This window comes from Ovis aries, chromosome X, assembly GCF_016772045.2.
Source record: "Ovis aries strain OAR_USU_Benz2616 breed Rambouillet chromosome X, ARS-UI_Ramb_v3.0, whole genome shotgun sequence".
NCBI lineage: Eukaryota > Metazoa > Chordata > Mammalia > Artiodactyla > Bovidae > Ovis > Ovis aries.
In genome coordinates this window covers 34,836,297-34,842,296 of record NC_056080.1, presented here as the reverse complement: position 1 = coordinate 34,842,296, position 6,000 = coordinate 34,836,297, and positions in this window count along the sequence as shown.

The window sequence follows — 6,000 nt, the reverse complement described above, 5'->3', positions numbered from 1 at the left end:
ATGGCATGACTGACTTTCTACTAACTATCCCACTGTAAGTCATTCCTTCTAGTAATATGGGAAAATGAAATACTCCTTATTTATTTTGAATTGTATCTTATGCTTAGCATCACTCACTACCATAACTGGTACATCGTATTGGATAGACAAATAGACAAATACAGAGATATAAAATATATTATCATGCTCTTATTACAAAATCAGTTGCAACTTAATTAAAATGTACACAATTAGGGCTTTAAAACCAGTCCATCCTAAAGGAAATCAGTCCTGAATATTCATCGGAAGGACAGATGCTGAAGCTGAAACTCCAATACTTTGGCCACCTGATGTGAAGAACTGACTCACTGGAAAAGACCCTGATGCTGGGAAAGATTGAAGGCGGGAGGAGAGGGGAATGCAGAGGAAGAGATGGTTGGATGGCATCACTGATGCTATGGACATGAGTTTGAGTAGGCTCCGGGAGTTGGTGATGGACAGGGAAGCCTGGCATGCTGCAGTCCATGGGGTCGCAAAGAGTCAGACATGACTGAGCGATCGAACTGAACCAAACTGATAGGTTGTTATTTCCAATGAGCCCTTGCAGATAATTATTAATATTGTCATATATTAATCCCCAGAAGTATATTATTCAAATTTATCAGGAATCGTTCTAGGCAGTAACAGTAACATGGTTTATGTTAAGATACTAATCTATTAAATATTTTGGCATCCACAAATCCATACACATAATGTTCTCACTTTTAAATTATCCACAATTAATTGAATAGAAATTTGTATCTGAGAATTTGTTCTATACATATTAGTATCATCACATGTAATCATTTAAGAAAAAATGACATTTTTTGGTAACTGCTAATTACAAAACAGTGCCTAAAGATATGACCTATTTGGAGTGCTTAGAATTACTTAAATTATAGGAATATATAAACCAATGGATAAACATTCAACTGGGCTGTAGTTTCTAATGTAGTTATGCTAAGTCACTTCAGTTTTGTCTGAGTCTTTGCAACCCTACGGACTGGAGCCAGCCAGGCCCCCTGTTCATGGGATTCTCCAGCCAAGAATAATTTGGGACATTAGAGCCATTACTGTTAACTAAAAATGACATGACCTGAGCAATAGTATTATTCACATCAAAGATAACACAGTAGTCCCTCTGTACCATGATAATATAGCTATTAAAGAACTTCCAGAAACACTGTGGTTGTCAGATGTCACAGCTCACTAATCTGTACTAACTTTGAGGTGTGGATGCAGGTCTTTCTCTGTATCTCATTCATTTGTACCCACAAAATGCTAGGTGTGAGTGCTAGTCCCTTTACTGAACTCCTGCATTAAATCCTCACAACATAAAGAGGGAGCTGGTATTACTTTTCACTTTTAGATGCAGAAACTAGGTTTAAAGAAAAAATTACTCTTCATTATCACATAGTAAGTGACTGTGCAGAATTTGAAACAAGTTCTTATCTATGTGATCAAGAACAGATGTTATTTCAGCTGCACTAAACAAGTACAAATGAGTATTATTTTTCTTTGCTGTTTATAATGAATGAACCCAGAAGTGTCAAGTTCACTGTGACAAATGTCTAAACTCGGTCATTTTCTTCACTTTAAAATAGTTCATTGTTATTATTCTAAATTCAAAATATATTGATATCATGATCTTTTCTTGCAAAATATTTTTGCATAAATGACTTCAAATGCAACCATTGTACTTTAATTTACCTTAACTCTTTAGATTAATGCTTTATTAAATAAATTGTTACTTTTCACTAAAATGAAAGTGACAATAGGTACTACACTAAAAGACATGAAAACAATACTGCCAAACACTTCTATATTAAGTCAAAATTCTTTAATTTCATAAATATCAGGGTTGGTGAATAATTTTTATTTTCACTCAATGGTGGATCACTTTCTGTTAAATTTCCACAATTTCTACTGGACTTTTTAGTAAATGCTTTCCTTACAGTTCACATGTTCTCAATTACAAAGAAATGAACACCACTTAAAAAAAGAAAGTTTTACCTCCACTTCCCCCTAAACATATTCCTCCTTCCTACTATTCCCACCTCAAGTTAATAGCATCTTGTGTACCCTCCACTGTACAAGAAAATATCTTTATCCTAAAATCCACCTATGACTGCATTTTATTGGCTCTATCTGCTACATATATCTTAGATTCCCATCCCTCAACTTTCTCTTATCTGAGTCAACCATACTATCTAAATCCAGGTTTACAACATGTTTACTTTTTTCCTTTCAGTCCCATCATGTGTCATGTGGGATACTAGTTCCCCAACCAGGAATTGAACCCATGCCCCATGAAGCAGAAGCCTGGAGTCTTAATCACTGGACCACCAGGGGGTCCTCACAGCATGTTTACTGACTTAACACAAAAGCCTCCAAACTAATGTACCAGATTGCAGTTTCTCCCCATTACCCATCTCCATCTAACATCTAGATTTAACTTACTGAAACATAACTATGATTACATTAGTCCCCTGGTTAAAAACTTCCAACAGTGTGTCTCTTCTCAATAGCATTTTCACATTTAACATGCTCATCGAGTAGATTTTAAGCTTCTCCGAATACATAATTATATTTCATTCATATTGGTATTTTTGAAAATGAAAATTGAGCTAGTGTTGTAAATTAGTATAGACTGAATTAAAAGAATAAATGAGTGGACAAATTAACAAAGACTGCAAATCAACTTGAACAGTGTTTTTCAATCTGGTAGTCATGATGTTAGTGGGTAAAAATCAATCTAGATATTTCCAACTAGTACATTTTTTAATTAAGCAAAATAGAACAGAAAAATACTGAGATTCACACTCAGCAATGAAAAGTATTGTTCTCTAAAATCTGGATTCGTGTGTTTGTGTTTAATGGATTATGACATAAAATATATTTATTATTATTATATTATTAAATTCTAAGTCATGTCTGTCTTTGCAACACCATGGACTGTAGCCTCTTCTATCTAAGGGATTTGTCAGGCAAGAATACTGGAGTGGGTTGCCATATCCTTCTCCGGGGCTATTCCCAACCTGGGCTTGGAGACATTTCCCCCCCTGGGGTAGATAAGCAAGTCAGAATCATTGCTGTTGTTGTTCAGTCACTAAGTCACGTCTGACTCTTTGTGACCCCATTCACTGCTGCACGCCAGGTTTCTCTGTTCTCCACTATCTCCCAGAGTGTGCTCAAACTCATGTCCACTGAGTTAGTGGTGCTATTTAACCATCTTATCCTCTGCCACCCCTTTCTCCTATTGCCTTCAATCTTTCCCAGCATCAGGGTCTTTCACAATGAACTGGCTCTTCACATAAGATGGCCAAAGTATTGGAATTTCAGCATCAGTCCTTCCAGTGAATATTCAAGGTTGATTTCTTTTAGGATTGACTGATTTAATCTCCTTGCTATCCAAAGGACTCTCAAGAGACTTCTCCAGCGCCATAATTCAAAAGCATCAATTCTTTGGTGCTCAGCCTTCTTTATGGTCCAACACTCACATCAATACATGACTACTGGAAAAACCACAGCATTGACTATATGGACTTTTGTTGGCAAAGTAAGGTCTCTGCTTTTAAATACGCTGTCTAGGTTTGTCATAGCTTTCCTTCCAAGGAGTTAACTGTCTTTTAATTCCATGGCTGCAGTCACCATCTATAGTGATTTTGGAGTCCAAGAAAAGAAAATCTGTCACTGCTCCCACTTTTTCCCCTTCTGGATGCCATGATCTTAGTCATAGAACAGAGAGCTCCAAACTCTCTCTCCAAGGAAGTAACTGACTTTAATTGAAACAGAGTTAGAAGAAATTCATGCCAATGGGCACTCTCAGAAAAAAGTGGTGGATGTTGTAATGAAAAGATAGTCACTGGAAATATAGGCTAAACTGGAGGCTGGCTGGTCTTCTGGAGAGAAATTTGGAAAGAGACATTTGGGGAGAGCCTTCCTTTGGTCAGAAAATATCTCCAACACTGACCTCTAATACTATCCTTTCAATGGGGGAACAATATGATTGGACTAGTTTGTGAAGCAGTTTGGCCTTATAGAGAATTATTGAAAAATAATAAAGCAATCAGGCAGCAATTAGTGGTGCTTGACAGCTGGATGTGGTCAGGGAAAAAGACAGTCAAAGACAGCCCTACCAAAACCATTTTCATGCTACTGGTGACTGTGGGAATACCCAAGGCAGCAACCCCTGAGTAACAAAATAAAAAACTTCATATCAAAGCTTATGGAACAGACTTGCAGACTTCAGGAATACAGCCAGTTACTAAACAAGTAAATAATAATAAAATGTCCAGGGGCTAGGGACAAGGGACCATTACCCAGAGTTGCTATAATATAGAACTGAAATGTCAAGTTTCCAATAAACTATTATGGGTCATGCAAATGTCAAGGAGGGGGAAATTTCCCTTCTGACTCTACTTGAGTTCTCTTAGCAGGTCTAATAATTAAACTGACACAAAATAGATTAACAGGAGAAAAAAAAAAACAATTTAATTTGTGGGCATGGAGGTCTTACAGAAATGGAACCCAAGAAGGGACCAAAGCCAGGCAGCTTTGACAGGACCAAGAAATTCAGGTTTGGGTGTTTCATTAGTGGGCTTCCTTGGTGGTTCAGATGGTAAAGAATCTGCCTGCAAGGTAGGAGACTGGGTTTAATCCCTGGGTCAGGAAGATACCCTGAGAAGGGAATGGTAAAGAATTTAAGCAAAGTTTGGGGTTGGACAGTAATCAGTAAAGAAGTAATGAGTTTTGTTCATACAGGATTTTAAAGGAATTAAAATCGCTATCTTGAACAGATAGCTGCACTCTCATTTACACTGCATCATTATTCACAATAGTGAAGATATGGAAATAACCTAAGTGTTAATTGATATATGAATGAAGAAAGAAAATATAGCATATATGTAATAATAACATAATCATATAATGAAATTTTATTCAGCAATAAAACAAGATTTTACCATTTGTGACAACATGGGCAGTCCTTGAATCATGCTAAGAAAAATACATTAGATAGAGACAGACAAATAGGGTATGATCTCAGTTTTAATGAGGAATCTATAAAAGTCAAACACTGAAATAGTAGTATAGTGGTTGTCAGAGGCTAGGGTTAATGGGGACATGTTGATCAAAGGGTACAAAGTTTCAGTTATAAGATGACTACATTGTAGGGATCTAATGTACAGGATGGTGAGTATAGTAAACAATATTGAATTATACATCAATACTCGAAAACTATTAAAGGAATTAATCTTAAATGTTCTCACTCCATCAAACAACAACAACAACAAAAAGGTAATTATGTGTGGTAATCATTTTAATATATATATATATATATATATCAAATCATCACATACACGTATAAACTATAACCTACACGTTATATTACTATTATATCTCAATAAATCTGGGGGGAAATGAAGCAACAATGAGGTATCACTATGTATCAGGTAGAATGGACAGAATTCAGAATGCTAACACCAAATGCTGGCCAGGATGTGGGGCATCAGGAACTCTCATTCACTGCTGGTGGGAATGCAAAATGACACAGCCGCTTTGGAATACAGTTGGCAGTTTTTCACAATACTAAACATATTCTTATCACGTGTGCATGCATGATAAGTCACTTCAGTTGGGTCCAACGCTATGCAAACCTATGGACTGAAGCCTGCCAGGCTCCTCTGTCAATGGGATTCTCCAAGCAAGAATACTGGAGTGGGTTGCTATGCCCTCCTCCAGGGGATCTTCCTGACCCAGGGATTGAACCCACATCTCTTATGTCTCCTGCATTGGCACGTGGGTTCTTTACCACTATCGTCATCTGGGAAGCCCCTACTCTCACCATACGATCCACCAATTGTGCTCCTTTATAATTACTCAAAGGAGGTGAAAACTTATGTCCACACAAAAACCTGCACATGTATGTTTAAAGTAGCTTTATTCATAATTGCCAGAGCTTGGAAGCAACCGAGTTGTCCT